This window comes from Epinephelus fuscoguttatus, linkage group LG7 (assembly GCF_011397635.1).
Source record: "Epinephelus fuscoguttatus linkage group LG7, E.fuscoguttatus.final_Chr_v1".
Taxonomy (NCBI): Eukaryota; Metazoa; Chordata; class Actinopteri; order Perciformes; family Serranidae; genus Epinephelus; species Epinephelus fuscoguttatus.
Window position 1 is genome coordinate 14,769,347 of NC_064758.1, and position 24,563 is coordinate 14,793,909.

The window sequence follows — 24,563 nt, forward strand, 5'->3', positions numbered from 1 at the left end:
TCTCTCATCCCACTGGACCTGTTATGGGGGATTTTCTCTGTGGGAATCTTATTATTGACGGTTTTCTCATTTGAATAATTTTGCAATAACAAGAAAATGAATTTCCTGTGTCCCTCGCCTGGTAGCATTCGTGCAGCTAAAAAGTGTATCAGTGTTTTAATAGCTTGCCTGTGGTTGTTGTTGCATCACTTGGAACACAGGCCGGGAAACTATTTGAATGTTGTCTGTTTGAAGATAATCTGCTAATAAGGGTATTTGTATTCCTCTGTCACAATGGTTTTATTTGCTCATTATTAAATGCATAGTTTTAAACATGTGCCCCCTTTTGCTGTCTGTTTGGAGGGATTAAATGCTTAAAAAAAAATAAAGTTGCAACTGGGCTCCTAACACATAATATAGATCTGCTGACATGCGGAAAACAAAACACATCATTGGATTAAACCCTAATCCTGGAAAATACCATAAAGACTATAAAAGAGAGAAACACTGAGAATCAGTGGTCGCAGGGATGCAGGTCCTTAAGGTGAGTGAAAGTAGCAGTATAATAATTTAAAAATATTCCATTAAAACTTCTGCATTCAAAATGTCACTTAGGTAAAAGTAAAAGTAGGTAGAGAAGTATTATAGAGGAGTATTATTAGCAAAATGAACTTAGAGGAGGGGTGTTGAACATGCAGCCTGGGGGCCAGAATTGGTCAACATTACTACACAGGGGTGGAAAAATGCACTTGTAATGACAGTGAATTCTGCTTTGTAAAATGGATTAATGTGTCAGAATGTACTTTTTTTGCACGAAAAGAAAGGAAAAAAATTGAGGTGTTGTTATTCATAGGCTATTATGCAATGGTTTTAACCCATTCTCACCCCCCAACTCATCAAATATGCCACTTCAGTCAGTGCCCCTCTGTGTCAGATACTGATGCACCAAGACACCATTTAGTGGCGGTATGAGACGCACAGGGCAGCTGCATTTTTTGATGCCCCGTGCAACTGCTGTAGAATAAAGAGCAAGAAAGTCCACATAGGGTGGGTGGACGTGGAGGAAGATGGGTCAAACAAACCCCTGACATTCAACCAGGAGTCCAGAAAATTCCAGAAGATCTGTCAGAAAATGTCTGGTTCTTTGTTTTTTCAAAGAAGTGGAACTATAAGTTTATGTGAATTTGAATTTCAGATAGGAAGTTAACTCGGCTCCCATGGTGTATTTCTACATTTAACTTTCAGTTGGGGAGACTTGTGGGTACCAACAGACCCCATTTGAAGGGAACCCAGTGGAGGGGCAGCAGGAAAAAAAAGTGGAATTATTACATTTATACAGTAACTAATTTACATTTTTATGGATTATCCATAGAAATTCTATTTCTATAGGATTCTCGCAAATCACAGTCATATATCACATTTCATTTAACTTATACTGGGTACAGGCTTTTGGTGCTCCATAAACTCGGAGCAACATGTGACATTTGTATAATGGTTTGTACATAAACTGTTTATAAAGATACAAATACAGTCTGTGCTATTGTAAATCAAGTTTTTTAGATTTTTGAGTTTCATTTAACTTTCAGATACATACATGAATATAACCATCATTAGGCCTTTAAAATACTACTACTACTACTACTACTAATAATAATGATAATAATAATAATAATAATAATAATTATTATTCTTATTATCATTACTATTATTAATAATTACTACATTGAGAACCTATTAAAGTAAAAGTACCAAGATGAACTCATAACTTTCTTTTTCTTCAAAGAGCAGAATTTTTAAAAATAAACACTTTCTTCATTTTAAGCAAACTGAGGAACAACATAAAATATAACCCAGTTGCAATCACCAATTACTGTTGTAGCAAAATCCCTGTCTGAAGTCTTTGCCTCTTTGTATTACAGTGTCAACTGATCTTGGTAGTTGAGATTATTTGAACAGAAAACACATTTCTCTAATTAACCAGACTAGAAATGTGGGCTTGGGAGTGCTGGTGCAGTCTTTGATCATCCCTGTTCTCTTAGAAGCAGGTAGCACTACTACAGCAAGTACACTTGCTGTGGATCTGTATTGGCTAATTAGATTTTATTCCTGCCCCCTGTATAAGGAGAAGTTTTTAGTGCAGGGTGTCCTCTCACTCCTGTAAAATTTCTCCCAGACATTCTATTACTGACTTTTTTTTGTGATAACAAAAGGGACATCATCTAAACAAGCAGAAAGTGGCCACAAACTTGACAAAGGTAATTTCAGGGCCTGTCAACACGCCAACTTGCCTGAGACGTCGCTGCAAACAACAATGGGTATCAAGTCAGCAGAAAACGAGGGATAAGACTTGAGGTATATTATCATGACCTTCTGTTTGGTCTGTTTTCAACATTCACCTGGCAGGGGAGACAGAGTGTACACAGAGATTTGTTGTCTGAGTGTTTACGTGGACTATTGACAAAGCCGCGGATGAAGAAGGTGTCCATTAAAACACCTCAGGCCCTGCTTTGGCCATTGTTGAGAGAGTCAAATAATTTATCTTTCTGATGAGAAAAGAGGACAAAATCAATTTGGACAGAGCAGCCAACACCAATAAGCCAAGGGAATTACCATTGTGCAAACTATATGATATGTGGTGAGGGCAGAAAAGTCTTGCATTAAGAAAAGTTCTGACCAGCACACAGACTCAAAGGAGGAGCTCTACCAAAGGAGCACTCCCAAAAGTTTCTTTAACTTTATATACTAGTCCTTAGCTTTGGTAGCTTTGTCACCTTCTACCTATGCCAATCCTCAATGCCTATGTGCAGTTTCACATAGATTGACAGTGTCAGTGAGTAGAAAAACGGGACAGACAGAATGACTGACTGACAGAATGACACATTGACAGTTTCCGTGATTATGTACAGCATACCATACCATGACTTAGTCATACCAAAAATTAGAAAAAAACAACAACAAAAAAACATTCGTCCACAGGGGGAGCCACAGCGATCGGTCACATTTTAGCCATTTTAAAGCATTTTCCTGTTGTTATAGTGCCACCCAGTTGCCAATTAGAGTTACATTTCTCCAGTCACCTTGAGGCGTCCTGTTCTACATATCTACCAAGTTTAGTAAAAATCGATATGGTGGTTAGGCCTAGATAAGAAATTAGCTCTCTAGCGCCCCCATTTTGTTTGATGGGGTCAATAATGGAGGGGTCCCCTCAGATTATGTGTGGTCATATGCCTACAAAGTTGGGTGGTGAAACCCTTGAGATGTTATACACCTTTATGTGATGAGCCACGCCCTCCGCAATATTCATTGCCTTATAGAAGTTCAGTTTTAGTACGTTTTCCAACTTTTGCCAAGAGGGAACTTTAGATATTGGTCCCTAGATTATGTTCACCGAGTTTCATGCAGATCGGTCAAACTTCGAAGGAAGAGATCGATTTGAAGTGTTTTTCAAAAAATTGAGTTTGAACGTAGCTGCGCTTTAGCCAATCACAATGGAGGGGGCGGGGCCAAGATGTGCAGGTAATGTGTACCTACAGAAACAGCAAGCTCCGCATCCATGGCAACTGCTCTACCCAAAACGCTGTCTCGTCAATGTGAAAAAAATATTTTTTCCAGTGGATGTCTTAGTTGGGGCATTCTACTGAATGTGTGCAAAGTTGGGCTGGAAATATTTTGAAATTTTGTATGTTTAATTTCCAAAACTTTGTCCCTATATATATTGTTTCATATGTAAAGGTCACATATCTAGTAAAATGACTGTAAATTTTTATATTGTATTTTCAGACTGTTTTGGAATGTTTTTCCTCTACCAAAATTTGTCACTACCAAAACATATAGTATTATATTATACAAAAAAATATATATCAACCTGTTATGTTTGTTCCTTCCCTTGTTTAAAGATTTAAATTTTTACAAATTTTGACTGAAGGTTTTCACAATTAAATCTATACAAATTAATATTTTAACAAATTCTGAAGTTCAAATAATAGAATTCTTCAAAATCTAAATGCAATCTTTCTTTGTAAAATGCATAACACTGATCAAATTGATTTCACAGTTAATAATTGATGAAACAGAACATAAATGTAACCGATTAGCATCATAACACTTTAGTTGATAACTCAATATACTTTATTTTTTTAAAAAACACCCAGTGTTTCGGTAGTGACTGTCCTGTTTCGGCAGTGACCATCATACTGTTTTTAAGGTTGCATCATATTTCCTCAAATGTATGCCTTATGGTGGGAATTACAAATTCAAAGACAAATGTTTAATGGTCAATAAAACAATAAAACAATTTAATTTTTGAGAGGGCAGAGCAGAGTAGAGTAGAGTAGAGTAGAGCAGAGTAGAGCAAAGTAGAGCAGAGTAGAGCAGAATAGAATAGAGTAGACCAGGGTAGAGTAGAGCAGAGCAGATAAGAGCAAGACTTTGGACCACAAAAGTATGGGGTTTAACTACTGACCATTCCATTTTGTCACTACCGAAACTTTACCATAGGTTTCGGTAGTGACATTCCTAGCTATTTTTCAGGATAACTAAAGAATGCTAGCAGTCACATGGTTAACAAGCACATGTTTGAAGAGTTGTTCACACAGAAAAACATAATATTTTGCATAAACCCCCCAAATTTTTACATAATTGAAGAGAACATGTGTTTGGTAGTGACAACTTTAAAAGTTACACACTGATTTTCAGACTTTGGAAGACATTTATTTAAAAATGATGGGAGTCAGTGACTTACCATGCAGCCATCTGGGACGGGGGGTGCAGTACTACCCTCCTTCTCAGAAATTCAGGGGTGTGGCTAAAATCCAGACTCAACCAGAGCATTAAAACTCTTGTGTTTCGGTAGTGACTTGAAAACAAGGGACACTATTTTTTTTAGCATAGTTTCTTAATTTAAAAATGAATCCCACAATACATCTGAATCTTTCAACTTCTGTTTAAACTTAATCACAAAGATGTTTTAAATTACACTTTTGAAAAAAATATGAAAAATGTTTAAGTGTTATTTACATTAATTGAATTTTAGAGGTCAGGGTTGGGGACAGCTACTTCGTAGTACAAAGTACCCTATAAATGGTGATTTTGTATTTATTTAGCTTATCACTTTTTCATTTAATGTCCTGGGTTTAAATAGGTTATAACATAATCTTTGTAAATATCTATGTCTGAATACTCAATTTTATTATTTTTGTTGTTTTTTGGTAAGGAACAGCACTTTGCAAAAAAACGGTAGAATGCCCCAGTTACAACATGATTAAGCTAACTGGAGTATTTTCATGTCGTATCCGACAACAGGAGGCTTTTAACAGATGACGTCCTGATGTTAGCTTTGCTGCTGCTGTTAGGCTGTTAGCTGTCCCTGTCAGCTGCAGCCACTGATGCTTTCTAGACATCGTGATTTCCCAAAACTGAATAAATACCACACATAGCAACACAAAACTGCTTTGCTAGTTCAATCATGATGTAACTAAGATACCCGCTGGAAAAAATATTTTTTTCATGGACCGTTTATTGAGTTACTGAGTTACTACAGACACCGCTAACGGGGCTAATAGCTAACGGTTAGCCCAGCTAATCCACGATAACCATGTTATTAATTACAAAACGTGCACACAGAAATAGTAATGTTTGTTCAATCACTGTGTTTATAGACTTTACAAACATCAGATTAGTCTAAATGGTGATATAGTTCTCTAATAGTCTCTCTAATGTAATGGCCCTGACCTGGTTACTCAAGATAATCCACAGACCTTGTTGTGAGCAGTTTCATGTTGGAACTATTTTCTCTCTACTGATACCTGCCAACCATATCACAGTGACGAAGGAGGTGTGCATCTACTGCTAGCCCACCTAGCACCACTGTGCAAGCTAACGTTACAGCTCAGCTGAGGATGATGCCATTAATGTTTACATGCTCTGTCTCGAGCACGAGCCTCTCAGCCATGAGTGGATCCTTCTTCTTGACTTATTTGCACAGGACTAGTATTACCAGGGGACCTCATGTGATTCATAGGGTACCCTGCAATTTCTGTGTTTTGTGAGGGATAAGCAAAGTCTGTATTTTACTTGAATTTACTGACATTTTCTCCCAGATATGTTGCGCACAGTCATTTGTAATTCCACTCTGCACAACACAGAAACACAACACAGTACCACTAACCGTGTTGTACAGTCTTAACCTCCTTTTCCTTCTTTTTCTTTGAGAATTTGCTTTTCTGATGGATTTGAGCTTGCTCTCTCTGCGAATGGGTCTCCCTGCTTTGTTGCGAGAGAAGTCTCCTGCTACCAAAATGCTGTCAAAACTTTCGCTCATAATTGCCAACGCAGCCTCCGGAATTCTCGACCAGGAAAGAGGCTGAAAAAATGGGCGGAGAAAACAAAACACTAAATATAACCCATAATCACTGAGATGCTGATTCACACGGGACTAATATTATCACATGACCTCCAAGTCTATCACCTCCAACTTGACAAATTACAGACAAGGCATATCATGGTGTTAAGATCACAGCAAACCTCTGCAATTATAACAGATAATTAGAAGTCCCCAGGCAATACTCATCCTGTGCCAACAGGGCTTAATACGCCTATGTGGGATAATGTATTTCAGTGGTGTAGCTGCAACCCAGGCGTATTTTTCAGGGGCCAGATTCAGTGATTTAGGGTTAAAAGTTGCCCACGGTAACTGGAAATGTTGGTATTGGCAGTGCTAGAAGAACTCAAAACTTCTGAGCAGTTCTCAAAAAAGCGGCAAGCAGCTATACCACAGGCCAAGCACTCGGCCCATTCCAAATAAGTATGTTTTGACCGGCCACTGAACTATAAAAATCATCATGGTTGCCAAGCTGCTCTTCCATATTTGACCCAATTGTTAGCTGAGCACCTAGTTGGCTGGTACTGTAGCAACAGGACACTCTTCTAATTTTAAAAACATTATTCTAACCTTATTTGGCAAAGAGTTTTAATACAATTTTAACCCCAAAACTGAGCCAAGTAGAGTTCAGGTTTGAGAATACGTTTAAAAGATCAGACATATTTTGGATCTACCTTCATAAAGAAGAGCAGGTGGCAGGTTGACATTATGCTGCAAAATGTTCAATCATCCATTTCACATGAAAATGTTTGTTGGGTGCTTACCTTATTTTTAGTTTATTAGATCATACTGCCGTTGAGTATCATGCATGGAAAATACAAATGAATGATACAGTGCCTGCACTAGCATTTCTTTGTTATGCACACAGCTAAAGGTACCCTGTGGAGCTTTGAACTCCAGTGGTGTTAAGGCAGATTTATGTTTGAGAGTTCTGAAGTTTGATTGATTAAAACACACCTTAAACACATTAAACATGGCTTAATGGCAACAATATCAAACACAAGTACACAAATTGGGTTCATTATAAGTTGTAAGCTCACAGCTTAAACACTTGTCTTTTGAGAGACACATTGTCCCCCAAAGTACAAGCAACTGCATTAACTAGCCTAGTGGCTGGCAGAGTTTTCTTTAACTTAAATGAAGCCAGGAACAACAGCAACATTTAACAAAAGTAGCATTACAAACTTTGGCTCCATTATAACTCACAAGGTTCGCTGTCAAAACAACTGTCCTATACCATACACATTTTCCCCACATACAACATGCTAAGGTTATCACAATAAGCCTATGTGACTTTAAATTGCATAAATTAGCCAGGTGGCCAGCTGATTTTCCTCAACAAATGAAGCCAGGATAAATCACACACAGGACTTAAAATGCTATTTTGTGGGACCTTTATGGTCTTCACAATTTAAAGCTATAGTGCGTACCTTCTACAGGTCTGTAAATGTCCGTTTCACCCAAGCCACTATTAGAGGAGATGACACAATGCTGATTAAGCCGATCGGCTCTTCTAACATCTCGTGGTATTTTTCAATATATATCATTTTTAGTTTGCGTGTCGACCGGCGACATTCCCACACTGGCGCACAGGAAATGCTTCCTCACAACAAGAAGGGAGGGGGAGGACGAGCGGCGAGTCTCATAGCAAGAGGTAGAGCGCAGGTAGAAAGAGAAAGCAACATGGCGGAGAAGCGGCCGAGACACGGTTCAGAAGTGGATCCTACCACAAAGGCAAATGTTACTCTGTGTACAGTGTGTGGCGACTGGCCAGTGTTACTCTGTGTACACGGTGTGTGGCGAGTGTTACTCTGTGTACATGGAAGTGCTGCCGGCTTATTAGTTGTAATAACGCATTATCCGCTGGGAGGAGACAGAAGTTACGCACTATAGCTTTAATGTTTCTTGTCTGAGAGATTAAGATAAATAAAAGCTTCTGTTTCCACCAGGTGTGGAATTTCTTCATTTTAGGTGTAACGCCACTTGGCCTTTCTGTTGTCAATTTTTTGAGGGCACAAAGGCCAAAAGCCAGGGCAGCAAGGCTATAAAATAAAACAATGAGTTCAAGTCCACGTCCATAATGAATTTAATTTAAGGACTAAGGATGTTTAACTATCTGTGAAATGAATAAATAAAACAAGCTCAAGTAATAATAATAATGAGTATAATAAGTAATAATGTGATTTATTTCATAGTACTAATAAACCCAATGTGTTTTTAATATATATGTTTTAAAAACAATCTTAAATATTAGGCCTAAATATTTTTTGAGTGTACATGATAAACTGATTCACTGAACAAGACTGGCTTACAATTATTTTTGATGTGTTGTTAGATAGCTAACAAACAAACAAACTACAGCAGAGCTATTCAATTACTGTTTCAACTGGGCTGCATTTCAAAACCAGATAATGTCGATGGGCCACATTTTTAGTAGCAAGCAACCGATTTTTTTTTTTGCAGACATTTACAGGCATGGCCCTCCTCGACATAATGCAGAAACAAACTAAAAAGAGCTGTCAATGCACAGAAGCATAATAAGTGACAGTAACAGTATCTAACAACACACACTATCTCTCTACCAGCATCTCCCTCTCCCTCTCTCCTCTCCTCCACACACACACACACACATGCACACACTTCACCTCCTGATGCTTTCCTTATAGGTCAGTTACACAGGATATAGTTTTATACAGTCCATGGCAGCAACAGTCATGTTTACAACAACAAAGTCAAAAACCCAATAATATCTCACTGGAATATAAATATTCCTCCTGACGTCACAATACTGAGTGAAGAAAGTCACGTTATCTCAGCATGAAGACAAACATCAGTATCACTGATTGTCATTCATCCTGCTCTCTGTCCCTCCTCTACTGAGGACACTCACTGTCTGCAGGTCGGCTGTCTCAGGTACATGTTCAGATAAAGTGTTAGCCTACATACAGACAGCTTTCGTTTTAGTTTGTCTTTTTTTTTGTTTTAAAGGTATTTTGGGGGGCTTTTTAGCCTGTAATGGATAGGACAGACAAGTGTGAAAGGGGGAGAGAGAGGGGGAGTGACATGCAGCAAAGGGCCACAGGCTGGAGTTGAACCCGGGCCGCTGTGGCAACAGCCTTGTACATGGGGCGCCTGCTCTACCACTAAGCCACCGACGCCCTGATTTTAATTTGTCTTTAACACTTTGCTGTTAGCACCGCGAGCGTGATGTGCTTGAGTCAACCGTGATTGTAAATCATAATAGTGGTGAATGACAGACTGCGGACAGAGCAGATTGAAATATGGCTTTCTACATGCTGATCACATGTATTGATAAAGTATTGGCTTGGCTGGCAGAGATTTTATTGCACTTACTCACAGTAACAAGCGCAGTTGTCGTCAACTAGAGTCATCTTGAAGTTATATTCCCTTCACCTGCATCGTGGCCACACCGCTGCACAATGATGATACATGAAACTGAAACTTTAAAAAGTGACGCTGATAATGGCGGAGCTTACTGTTATTACGGTGTTGATTAAACTTGCCTTGGGTTGTTTAATACGGGGTCTCGGTACCGATCCCTGCCCGGGCATTTGATGAAGTCTCCTGGTTGGCCGGTGATAGATTGGTGTCAACTGTTTACTGCCCGTCCGAGCGGTTCATGCCAGGCTTGAATCAAACCCACCACTGGTGATGTACGCATTGTCTCATTTGATGTTGCCCAATAAGAATCCAGAATGTCATCACATTTTTTTTCTCAAAAGAGCAAGTGTCAAAGCCGTGTTGACAGGAAAGAGGCAGAGGAGAAAACCGCAAAATCACCTGGGGCAGTGCGGGCGGGGCGTTAAGGCTACTGTGGCCTTAGGGCAGATATTTTTTTCAAGGGCACAGGGCCAAATTAAGAGGGCACAAGGGCCATGGCCTCAAAGCAGAACCCCATTGTGTTTGTATCTTGTGCATGTGCACAAGGATGCATGTAAATGCGTGTGAACACACAAAGAAGCAATGCTCATTCCTACAAAACACTTTTCCACTGATAAACAGTGGGCTACAGTAATGAACAAAGGAACACATTCATGCACCAGCAAAAGGCAGTGAAAAACAAGACTCCTAGTTTGCACACATGTTAACAATAGGACTTTAAATACTCAAAAATGGCTTTGCAAATGTTTTGAGGGGAAGTAAATACATTCTAGCAAATGGAGGGATGGACATCACAGAATTCTCCCTATTAGCAGGCCAAAAAATTCACTAACAGGGAAAATATACAAGCAAATATACAGGCTGCTCTACAGAGACTTCATAATTAATTCACCTTCATCGGACAGAGTAAGTTTTCGTCAGGTTCATACAGGCTGTTTAGAGGTAGGCTACAGTATTTTACACAGGGGTTTTAAAGCTTTCACTCTATTTCAGCCCATTAGGCAAGTATTGATGTTACATGCCTACATTACAGAAGGAATTACCTCCACACTCATGAATATTCCTGCAGCGTTTAAGTTGAGCTTTTTGAGCCATCTTACCCCAGATCTGACTGCTCTCATCAGCCAAACTCGCTGCAAAAATCATACACAACATCAGTCGCTGTGGAACAAAGAAGACAAAGACAGAAATATAACTTCAGAGAGAGTTGTTGCAATTTTCTGTCAGCAAACAATATCAAAAATATATGGTAAAATGTTTGAGGGCTTTCTGGATCCGCTTTCCTAAATGCACTGACGTCTTTTCATCGCTGCAACACAAAACAAGCTGAAGCAACTTCACACAGACTTAAAGAGAGGCAGACTGACAGGGTTCTGACGGAAATCAGATAAAATTGCTGTCTTTTGTTGATTCAAACACATGTTAACATCTCTGCACAATTTCACAAGCTGTTGGCGGACACAAAATATAACAACTTGCCAGATGGTGCAATTAGATGATATTAATGTAGTACTTCACAGACCATAATAATAAATAGCAGTATCATAAACAATATATTTTAGAAATGACACCTGGATCAATGTATCAATCAAGATATTTAAAAAACACTGTGTTGTGAAGTAATTAAAGGGAGGACATTAGAGTTAGAGCTGCTGTAATCAATAGTTTAATATTATGAATTGATCAGATGACTATGTGTATGAATTATCAAGCAGCTCTGCCATTCCCCTCAGCACTAGGCTACAAAAGCCTGGCTTTGGAATCTTACAGGACACCAACACCACTCTCTCTGGTCAAAGTCAATCCATCTACCATGTTTGGCTGATTCAGCATGAAGAATCGGAGTCAGAGCTTGTTGGTAAAAGTAAAACTCTGAATGGCAGTTCAGCTCAGCGCATTGGAAGAGTAACGGAAGTAAGAAAAGAAAACAAAGACCTAAAGTCAAGAGGGAGTGAGACCAAAACAAACTTGTTACATAAGGTAAGTTTATTTTTCTTTAACCATGAGCTCTGTAGCATAAACATTTCCTTATGGTTCATGTTATTGTTCACTGGCACGCAGTAAATATGCTTTGTTCTTTCAACACTGTATTGTGTTGTTAACGTGCTAACTGGCTAACTAAAGTCTAGATGGTCTTCCAATTTCCCTATTTGTATGAGGATTATAGACGACTGCCATCTGCTAGTGTGAAGAGTTATTTCGTCTCTCGCAGAGATAGATAGATAGATAGATAGATAGATAGATAGATAGATAGATAGATCGATCCAGTTCTCTGGAGTCAGTTTGGTGTGTCTGGGCCTTTAAAGTTGGTAACTTCTATGAAAATAACTTTCTGTCAAATTTGGCTCACGGAAAACAACGAGTCAGAGCTGAGGAGTCTTTAATGCAGCTATCCTTTGGTCCATCGGCCTGCCCTCTAAGTGGATCAGTGACCCAACACAGGGCAGATGTTGCTTATCTATACATATATGTTTGAATCACCTGGTATCATTAGCTTACGCGTTGTCCGTAAATAACCAACCTGTCAATACCCAGCTGTTTGATCAAGGCTGAGATTTAGTTTGAAACGGTAGTCTGATGCTGCTATACTACATGACAGTACTGCAGCAGCCTCCCACTCAAGCTTGCTATCCATCAGTGGTAACTGTCACCAGCATCATTTAGCAATTTACTACACTGACAGAGAATGTTCACATATCCTATGGGCCTCAAGTATCAGTGTGAAAGCCTTAGTTAAATTGCTACACAACAGCTTTTCGGCAATTTCTTGGTTCTCTCCTTACGTAGGTGACTGCATGGAATTGGCGTGATGGTGCGATAGTGCGATGGCATGATGGCGGTCTGGTCTATAGGCTTGAGGTACAATCTTGTCACTACCGTGTTAGCAAAAAGAAAATGAGTGACTACATTCTTTTTTCCTAAAAAGAGAACACAGTCTCAAAGACAAGAAATTCAATGATTTTGAAATCAAGTTGTGCCTTTGGGCCTGAAGTGCAAAAAAAGCATCAAAGCTGTTGAATTGAACGACAATAAAATCTATTTTGAATGATTGAGAGATTTCTGTAACTTGGTTCATGACTGTGCTGATAAAAGTGACATTGGTTAAACAACCGACGGCTTCTCAATGTGAGGAATATGCAGCTGTTCTGACTGTAAACCTGCGATTCCAAGGTGGCTAAATGCTTTCTTCCAAGCCACTGAGCTCTGTACCACACTCTTGTATGCTGCCAGCATACAGGGAGCACGCCAACTAATTTCACCAGAGACCAGTGCAACTCTCCCTGATAACACGAGAGATTGATTATTGAACCAAGCTCATGCCACATACCTCGCTCATACATTTCCAGCTGATGGCTTTAACCTCAGTGTCAATGGAGAAGTTAGAAAATGAGATAGAGTTAAGCAGAGACATGGACTGGTGAGAGGGGATAAGGCGGGTGATTGCTGTGTATGGATGAGAGTTAAACGTGTAGTGGCACTGAAAGTGAAAGCGGGGGTTTCCCTCCCACTGATAGAAGAGGTTTGAATCGTACGGCACGTGATAAATCTAATGACTTCATGTCACAGTGAAATATCTGGTGATGTCTCCACCACCTCCTCCACCCATGATTTGCGACACCACAAGGTCACGATGACGATATATCTGCCAGCAGCGTTACTAGTTTACAGCCAACAGGTTCTTGTCCCCAGCATCATTCACAGGTTGAACTGCAAAGCAGCCGTAAGACAGATAGGGCGATAAACCTGATGTTCCCTGTCTTTGTGGTCAGAATGACAGAGATCTGCACTTTGATATAGCAGACATCTGAAGAGGGGCACATGTTCACTGAAATGTATGGTTAAAAGACAAACTGTGACACCTTAACTCTGGAAAGCAAAATGTAATATGGCCAGATGTTGATTCTACTTTATGGTTGGTGTAAATTTCAAATTGACAGGATCACTCAATATAAGGTCCGGGGATGACAAGTATCATTTGTAATTTTCCACAAGGGACCACAACCACATTTAATGTCAAACTTGACAGTGGTTGTGGGGAACTGCCCATTGGTCCGACAGCCCATTGGTTCGACGTCCCATTGTTCTGACCATATTAAACCCATTGTTCTGAAGTCCTGTTGTTCCGAAATCATCATGATGCCCTGTGGTTAAGGTCTGGTTAGGTTTAGGCACAAAAACCACTTGGTTAGGGTCAGGAAAAGATCATGGTGTGGGTTAAAATGAAAAAGAAAGTGACAAACACATAAGCTGTGAGCCTGCTTCGCCTCAAGCCTTTCCCAGCTGACCCAGAGCCGGTCGCGGCACACCATCAAGGTAGAAATACGCCGGCCGGGAGCCGTTCAGCACCGCAGACAGCTCCCTACACAGCCCCGACCCCAGAGTTAATAACAGGAGGTTATGGTGTTTCACTCTCTTCTCTCTATGACACTTGTATCTCGACCAGTAGCCTACTTTTGTTGCGTTTGCTGATCCTCTATGGTACACAAATACAGTATAGCCTAGTATAATCACATATCGGAACAACGGGACGTCGGACCAATGGGATGTCGGATCAATGGGATGTCGGACCAATGACATGGACCGGTGGTTGTCGAGGCGTGGTTGTCGCCCAGTGGTGGATCAACCCAGATCGCTGTCTTTAAGAATTCAATTTCATGGCAACTTGGGTCTCATTTTGTTGTACTTTTGGTCACTATTCCTGTTGTAACTTTGCAATCACCAACATGAGCATACCCTGTGGAGGTTTGGACCCCTAATACTGTTATGACTATTTTATGAGGCATGCAGGATATTGGATTTTTTGACCAATAACCAATACCAATATCAATTTATCCACTTTTTTCCCTACCTAATTTTAGTGATCATCGAGTCTCTTCTGTAGTGGAATTAACATCATATTATGTGTTAATATGTTATACTCTTATCTTGATGTCCACTAGCACACAGGGACATGAAATACAATGCATTCAATGTATATAATATTCATTCATTGTGTAAAATCAGGAAAAGCATGTTGGCCGATTCTGATGGTTCATTTTAAAGCCGATATTGGTCGATACGGAATATGTATCGATATTATCAGCATGCTGGCCAATTCCAATATTTCATTTTAAAATCAATATTGGCTGAAACCAATGATGTGCCAATATTATTGTGCATCCCTAGTTTTTACGATTGAGATTCATATCCTGCCATCTTTCATATATTATTTCACTCATTGACAGTTGGCGGTGTTAATGTTTTGACACAGGCAAGGAAGAAGACTTCTGGCAAGTAAACATGGATGAAAACAATGCAGTATTTAAAACTGCAAATGTTTTATGATGTATCACGAGCAGTCAGACATTAAGAAAGATTGTAAACAAACCTCCTGGTTAGCTACAGTTAGTGGAAGAGAAAATGATGGCAAACTTTATGGATATCACCCAGTTTGTCTTTCGTTTACATCTCCTACAGATTACAGACTTTGCTTACCATAGTTTTTATGTGCAGAGAGGGATTTTTACATTTATTTACCTAAATTAAGTGTTTAGACAATCTCATTATATCTGGTCTATCTTCAAACCCCTGACATTCTTTCAACGTTCTTTCATACCTTAATGACAGAATAGGTCAATTTACATTACCTATGATACGTAACTTTAACCTATCGGTAATACCAATTCGGTTTGGTACTCCGTCTTGGACCGTTTTTTTTTTTTTGAGACCGACCGGACCGCATACTTGGGTGGAACGTGCGCGGAGCAGACTCCGCAGAGGTCCGCCCGGTAAAAGCGGACGTTCGCAAGCCCTCTGCGCGCAAAGCACGACCGCGCTGACTCCGCTCCGTGCACCAAAAGACTGCTCGGCATTTATTTTTCACATCGCGGGGATTTTTCACGGACATTTTTACAGGAAACTACAACGCGGAAGTGCGCTCAACTATGGAAGCCCAAATGACTGTGGACATTCCTCGTGGAGTCCACTCCGCTTATAGTACCTGTGTGTGCCTCTTCGCCAAGTGCACAGTGAGCGGGAGAGAGAGAGGGGTGGGGGTGGGGCAGGGACTGAGCTAGGGGGTGTGAGTGCACATGTGCCGAGGCCTCTACTGTAGCCTGGGGAGTCGATAATGGCGGACAATTTAGTCTTGAAGAAATCAAAGAATGCGCCACTATGGCAACACTTTGGCTTTGAGCCAGACGAAGGAGGCAACCCTTGTTTGCACTGATTGAGTAAACTGCAAAATTTATTTGTAAGGAATAAAAGAAAAAACATGTTACTGTCACTCTGTTGTCCTATGGTCGTTTCTTATTTTAAATGAGTCAGTTGCGCCCCCAAGTGGCGAAAATCTGGTATTACCGACTTGATGCGGTTTTTCACAAAAACTGGACCGTTTTTTTTTTTCTCATACCGACCCAACCTTAGTGGTTAGCATTGTCGCCTCACAGCAATAGGGTTCCTGGTTTCGAACCCAGGGTGGTTGTTGGAGTTTGCATGTTCTCCACATGTCAGCATGAGTTTTCTCTGGGTACTCTGGCTTCCTCCCACAGTCCAAAGACATGTTGGTTAGGTTAATGGTGACTCTGAATTGCCTGTAGTTGTGAATGTGAGTGTGAATGGTTATCTGTCTCTATTTGTTAGACCTGTGATAGTCTGGCGACCTGTCCAGACCTGTCTCCAGCACATCTGTGACCCCTAACAGGATAAGCAGTGACAGAAAATGAATGAATGAATATATTAGGTGGTTTAGGTTTAGAAAAAACATCATAGTTTGGCTTAAATTAAGTACTTTTGTTACAAACATAATGTCACGTATGTCATCTGACACTGGGTGAAAGTCCTGTGCTTGTGTGACCCATCCAACACCCCTCCAGCCCACTCTGTAGGGACTTTTTCCAACTTCAAAAAACATAACACAGACTTTGTTGCTTTTTATAGGGCGACACCTCACTTTCTTTTCTGGTTACTATGAAGTATGGGTCATAATAAGCTGCTTGAGAGCAGCCAGCCTTACGTTGTTGTAGCAATGTGGCCTTGATATTCCCTTGTACTTCAGTGGGTACTGTCTCGTTGGCGAAAAAAAAAGATGATGAAAAACCTCAAAAGCAAGACCCAAGCTGTGATGAACCAGAATCATATAAGCCTCAGTGTCAAAATAGCAGTGAGTTCTTTTTGAGCATAACCTGACCCCTACTGCTTTGGTTTACATGATCTGTAAGTTAAATATTACCTTTAAAAAACAAAAACATTTTGATGGCATAGTCCAGGTAACTGACACCCAAAAGACAGTTATAGCCCAGACTCAGCCTAAAGCAGGTTGCAGTTATAGATGATAATTACCTCCTCTTTCATTTAGAATTTTATCCACACAAAGCCGACGCTGTGGAAACCCCACTTCTGCATTCTATGTCGATCTCATGGTGTAGGAAAGACAGCATATCCAATTAAAGCCAAACATAGATGACAAGTGTAGGAGTGTGCCCCAGTGAAACTAAACCAACTAACACGCATAACAAGCAGCTGGTATGTCTAACTGCAGTCCACTATCATCCTTGTTGAGCCCGGCGGCTGGCTTCCTTAAAAACCCTGGCCATTACTTAAAAGGTTGGCACTGGCTGAGTGTTCTTTTAATATGCTTTTGATCCTGCGCCCCTCAAGAAAGTCTTTACAATTCTAAAAGTGGGCAAATGGTGATGTCTGTCCTCCTCTTAATGAGCGCACCACAGACATTATTCTCTTATGAATATTGCTCTCAGGCTGCCTGACCTGTGCAAAAATAACGACGTGGTACTCAGTCATAGAGTGATGGTAATGAGCGAATTTAATCACAGCTTTCGGCCTTTCACAAAACACGTGATGTAAATTTTAAAATGAGCCGCTGCCACAGCCTTGGAGAAGGCATAAGGACTTTAAGTGGAATACCACATGACTGAACCAAACTGAAATCATATTCTGATGGCCTCTGGATGCCCAATCAGTATGTGTAAGTATGAGTCCAACAACTCCCCCAGAGCTAGAAAATCTGGAAACAAATCTCTGAGATGCGTCATGCTAATGTGCACTCTGGTGCTGCTCAGCGAACAATGAATGCTGATTTACACATTAAAAATGTAGGAGTCAGTACTTTTTTGGTTTAAGTTGCCAGTTTATGCAAATGTAACCCCACAGTCTTGAAGGTTAACTTGTTCCAGTCAGTCCGGTCTGTGGGTAGTAAGCAGGCTACAGTTTCTCTTTGGGGAATCTTCACATCAGTCACATCAAGACAGAATTACACGCCAGACTACTCTCAGGCCCTCAGCAGTTTACTCTACTAGTCAGTGGCACCCCTACAAAATTTTCATAGGGTTGGGCAGGTGGCACCAATGAAAATCTTGGGGTGGCATACCAAAACCAAAAGTCATAACTGAATTTCATGAAATCGATTACGCTGCTGAAGTACATAGGGAAGTTAAAAACTATGTCAGTATGGTGAGTTAAGGAATGGCTAATGGTTAATGATACTAATTGTCCGATACAGTTAGCATTTTGACAATCAGGTTCATTTTGAAACGATCTTGTTTTAGTGTGTTATGTATCTGCGTGTGTTTGGTGAGTCATTGTTCTTTAAATGGGCTTTTCGTTAAAAAGACAAATATACAACTTTAATTTGAAGGAGCACGTTGATTCTAAGGAGCAAAAGCCCTCTTAAGTTTAGGGGAGACTCGTGGGTACCTAGAGAACCCATTTTCATTAATGTATCTTGAGGTGAGAGTTCAAGGAACCCCTTTGAAAATGGCCATGCTGGTTGTTCCCTTGCCAAAATTTGGCATTATTTAGCCCCCTTCCTGACAAGCTAGCTGACATGGTTGGTACCAATTGATGCCTTATGTTGTCTAGTTACAGAAGCTACCACTACCTTTGTGCTAGCTCACATCACATCAGCACATCAGCCAAGTATTTTCACTGGGCATGGCCAGTGGGAGGACCATGAATTGCTGCTACTAGTGAGTGGCATGTTGAGAGTTTGGACTTGACATCACTGTGAAGAGTCACAGAAATGCATCCATAAAATCTGAGGCATTGTGTATTGCAGGAGTGTTAGCATACATAGACACAACTTTTTGTCCCATTGTGGGAATTTTTGAGGGCACTATGTAGAGCTGAAATTTCCCACTGCACTCAAATAAAATGGTGAAGGGCTCATCATTTTCCAGTGCAATTATTCATTTATCAACACATTCTCACTCTGATGTCGTCATATATTGCAGTGCTTGGTCAGGGACTTTCTACGTCCAGATACGACATGCAAGGTACTCTGGATGAGTTGGATGTTGACGTTCTGGGACACCGTGTCAAGTTCTGCCTGTTACATGCATTGTCTTCTTTCAAGATACACTACTGTGTTAACAGGAAATTTAATGTTTACATGCAGGCTCTTTCAAAATAAATGCACTGCGTCGGTATAACACACACATGGTTAGGTTTAGGCAACAAAAACACGTGGTTAGGTGTAGGTTTTGGCTTTAGAGTCTTACAGGATGTGAACACTGCTCTCCCGGGTCAAAGTCGGTGTTTGTTAGACCCCTCCACCACCAGCTTGGACTTTTGCTACCTTACCTTTTGTTCTTGTCCGGCTGTTTATCATGCCGACTTTAATGGACGCCTTTTTTCGTTGGTTTGTGACGCTGCAAGTCGCTACCCAACCACTGTATTTCAACGACTTTGGAGTGGGACCGGGCTCCATTTTGGTGACATTTTTGTTTACTTCATTTTTAAATCAAGTGGTTGAAATAAACTTGTTTCTCATCAGACTGCATTGTACCAATGTTGCTGTCTTCACAGCTCTCAATAATTACTTTGGTGAGTAAGATGTTATAATGACATCCAAAACCACAAAAACATAGCCATAGTTGTTATAAGCCGAACACATCCTACACATTACAATAATTACAATAACCGAGGTTACACAAATGTAAAATTAAATGTTAGCAGGAATGCATGTTTAATAGTGAATAGAGCTGTATCAGTATTTATTGCCATAAATATAGTGGGAACACACAGTCTCACAGTGTACTACTACAGTTACAATCACTTAAGAAAAAAAACTGGGGATGTTATCTCATAATTATGACATCTGCATAGAAGATACAGATCTTGTAATTATGAAATCAGCAATCAGTGTAATTGCAAGATTAAGATTTCAAAATAATGATATCTTTTTCTCATTCAATATTTTTGAATTTATTTATGAGATGATAAAGTTAAAATTAAGATGCAGATAAAGATATGGAAGCCACAATTATGAGATAAGGTCCCTGACTTGGTCTTGGTCCAGTTTACAGAACGCAGCGTGCTTCTGTATGTACACTATGAGGAAACTGTAAAAAATCCTATTGAGTCTAAAGTCGATGCATCATTGACGCATGGAGTTATAAACAAGCAACTGTGGTGCTTTTTTGTTAATTGGGCCTTAAATCAAAGGCCTTACAGTGAATAAAGTGACATATCTAGAGGGTGGATAAGTAAAATGCTTCAACAGCCAACAATAAATAGACACCATAAAAGTGGCAGAAAACCGCGAGGCTGTAGCCAATTTGAATGATGGGAGTAACATGAGAACAGGGACTCTTGGAGCGAGCTGTGACAGTTCACACTTATTTTGCTTCAGAGTGTTGTATTTCAAGATCATTTCCACCTCTTTCCCTCCAGCTCATCAGCACATTTGCATATCCTATTGCAAAAGTTTGGCAGCCACTGACAGCCTTCTAAATCTGTTGTGAAACATCTCTGTCTGAATCAAATGTGTGTTTTCTCCGTGCTGGGCGCTGGCACAACGCACAGTAAGTGGGAGACTCTTATATCACCAAATAACACTGCCGTTGACTCATATGCAGAATGATCAATACCAGTCAAGCATTTCTGAAGATTAAAACAGGACGACGATGTATTTTGATGCAGTGTGCAGGTGGTCAATAGTTGTGCGTGTCCTCATTAAGAGGGCAGATTAAGATAAAGAGGCTTGATTTTCTGTTCTGACACACAAAAAGAGCGACCCAATAAATTGACTACAATTATTAAAGGTGCAATTAGTAATGTTTAAATGGCTCTTTGCACAAAATTGACATAATTTATCAGTCGCTTTTACTGCAAGTGCTGCCAAGTAAGTGTTTCTGATTACCTCAATCGCTTCTACAGATTTAACATTTTCTAAATAGGCAGTGCTGGCCTCACCTGGCACTGTGTTTATTCTGGAAATGGTCCACACTCTCAGGCCCCCTGATCTATCCATCCTGTTGGTCTCAGGTGCATAGCGCTTGAGTGGACATTGTTCAAGCCTTTGAAAGATGGAGAGAGCTTTGGACCACTGTGATGTGGAGTGGGTATTATAGTGTATCTGTTGCACAGGTTACCAAACAATGTACACAAAAACATCATTCTTACAAGCTGGTTAGCTAAAGTTTGCTGTTGACATCCAGTGGTGCTCTCAATGTGTTTTGTCCAGCAAATGTTGCTGTGTTTATACAGGACTTGAATACAAAGATGAAACTTTGTGCATGAGCATGCTGACTTCAGCTTTGACTCCCAGCTCAAACGTCATCCTGCATCAAAAACTTAAGATAGATAATAATTTAAGATCCAGTTGCCAGCAAAAATGTTGGCATTGAACATTTCTGCAAACCATGGATACATAACATTTGCATGCTATAATGTAGCAGATTTTTTTGGTTCTTCACATTTAAACAATGCTGAGGATAATGTGCAGTTAGGTCGGAGGCACAAAAACCGCTTGTCTATGGAAAGGAAAAGATCATCTTTTGGCTTAAAATACCTTGTTTGGGATGTCTTGGTAAGACAACCAACCATGTTTTGGGCACTATCCCGGCTGGAAAATCAGCTATGTCTTAGTAAAAAATCTTCACTTTCCAGGCCACTATCCTGGCTTATAAAGTAGCGATATCTTGGTAGAAGACAACCTGTCTGCGAGCCATAATGCCAGTTGGAATAGCAATGTCTTGGTAGAAACAACCACTTTTCATGCCACTATCCTGGCTGGAAAAGCAGTGATGTCTCGTAGAAAAAAAATAATCTTTTTGAGGCGCAATTGTAGCTGGAAAAGAAACAATGTCTCAGTAAAAATCAACTGCTTTTTGAGCCACCATACCAGCTGGAAAAGCAGCGATGTCTTAGTAAAAACAACTGTTGTTTGAGCCACAATCCCAGCTGGAGAAGAAGCAATGTCTCTGTGGAAAATCACCACTTTTTGGGCCACTATCCTGGCTGGTAAAGCAGTGATGTCTAGGTAAAAAAAAAACCTCTTTCTGAGACACAATTGTAGCTGGAAAAGAAACAATATCTCAGTAATAAACAACCGCTTTTTGAGCCACTATCCCAGCTGGAGAGGCAGCAATGTCTCCGTAAAAACAACTGTTTTTTTGGGCTACAACCCCAGATGGAGAAGCCACAATGTCTCTGTATAAAACAACCACTTTTCAGGCCACTTTACCAGGTGGAAAAGCAGTGATGTCTGCGTAGAAAAAAACTTTTTTGAGCCACGGTTGTGGCTGGAAAGGCAACAATGTCTCAGTAAAACAGCTGTTTTTTTACTACAATTCCAGCTGGAGAAGCAGCAATGTCTCAGCTAAAAACAGTCACTTTTCAGGCTGCTATCCGGGCTGGAAATGCAGTGACATCTCGGTAGAAAACAACTGCTTTTTGGGCCACAATTGCAGCTGGAAAAGCAGAAATGTCCAGTAAAAAACAACCGCTTTTTCTGCCACTATCCCAGCTGGAAATGCAGCAATGTCTTAGTAAAAACAACTGTTTTTCTGGGCTACAATCCCAGATGGAGAAGCCGCAATGTCTCTGTATAAAACAACCACTTTTCAGGCCACTTTACCGGCTGGAAAAGCAGTGATGTCTGGGTGGAAAAAAAAACTTTTTTTGAGCCACTATCCCAGCTGGAGAGGCAGCAATGTCTCGGTAACAAACAGCTGCTTTTCGGGCCACTTTACCAGGTGGAAAAGCAGTGATGTCTGGGTAGAAAAAAAAACTTTTTTTGAGCCACGGTTGTGGCTGGAAAAGCAACAATGTCTCAGTAAATACAGCTGTTTTTTTACCACTATTCCAGCTGGAAAAGCAGCAATGTCTCAGCTAAAAACAATCACTTTTCAGGCTGCTATCCGGGCTGGAAATGCAGTGACATCTCGGTAGAAAATAATTGCTTTTCAGGCCACTGTCCCAGGGGAAATGCAGCAATGTCTTGCTACAGAACACCCACATTTGGTGCCTAAAAAGCTGCTGGAAACACAGAAATGACTTACTTATTTACTTACTTACTTAATCACAACCAATTATAGTGTTTGTCAGTGTGCAGTAGCCTGCAGCTTACCATGTGTAACATGCCATCCACCATTCCCTCCAACTCCTGATGACAGTCAGCTCATATACTATCACACTGGTTGATGCTAAAATGTTGATACAATATGTATGAAACATGCAAATGTAACGTAATGGTGGTTTGTGGTAATGTTGAACACAATCATTTTCCTTTGGACACTGGGCTGTAATTTAATACACTGCAGGAACAAAAACTCCATGCAAATACAGAAACATGGAAAGTTTAACACAACAGGAGTTTCCGGGCAAGACTAATAACTCAAGAACTGTATGTATCTTGTGATTTGAAGCCAGCTGTTGCATGTCTCCTGCGGGTTATAAAAGTTTGTAGAGTTTAATTGAACTGATTGATGATCTGCATTACATCACTTAAATGTTAATGCCTTCTACAAATAATCAAATTCCATTGTAAAAGTGACTTATTTGAATGTTAAGGAACAATAAAAAACGTTTTGGGTGTTTTGTGCTGCGTATTGAAATATTTTTGTAACTAATCTAGTGAACTGTGTGGACGTCTGTCTGCTGTGTTGACTAATTATGTAAATGACATTTTAGTTCATCAGAAGTTCAGGGAGCGTTGGCAGAGCAGGATGAGATAATTTGAGAAATCATTCATTTTATCAGCCATTTGAATTTCATTTAAAGTTTCCAACATGACCCGCTCACTTCCGCGTCACTGAGATGAAACATGATTCACTCGTGATGCCAGGATAAATACCCCTGCTTTCAGATCAGTCTCGTTGTTGATTGATTTTTGTTTGTCACTTGCCACATTACAGACATTTTCAGCAAAATAATCTAGATCTGCCGGCATGATTGCTCAGCTATGTGCAGCACCTATGTGTTACATAAACAGTATTTTATAATCCTGGGAGTTATCATTGTTTGACCATAATTGTGACTGATTTTCCCGAAGAGTAACAGTATCATTTCCAGCAGGTGACATGTTTATTGTCGTTATGTTTCAGAGTGTGACCACAGACTCACATTTCATTCGTAAAGTAGGCCTACATGTCTGTGCCATGTCAGCTGTCTCTAAATTTAGGTTCAGTGCCACCGTGTAATTTACACAAATGGTACAAGGCGCCATCAATTGAGCATCATGGGGGCTTGAAAAGTCATGTATTTACTCTAATATTTCACTTTTCTGCTGCACTCAATCAACCTGCTCCCAGCGCTGTGGGAGAAAGAGTGAGTGAGGAAACTGAAGGCAAAGGCTGTTATATGTAAGAATCCCCACACCACACTTCCTGATTTATTTTGTTTGCTCTCCCTCGACTCTTTCCCCTCGCTTACCTCTCCTTTCCCGCTCACTCATTCTCCCTCTCTCAATGTCTTTCTCGCTCTCCCTTCACAATTATCTCTTATAGCCTGTGAGGTGATTAATGGGTTTCATTTGACGTCCTCTCCTACCCTTCGCCGAGCACCAACAAATAAAACCAGGGCC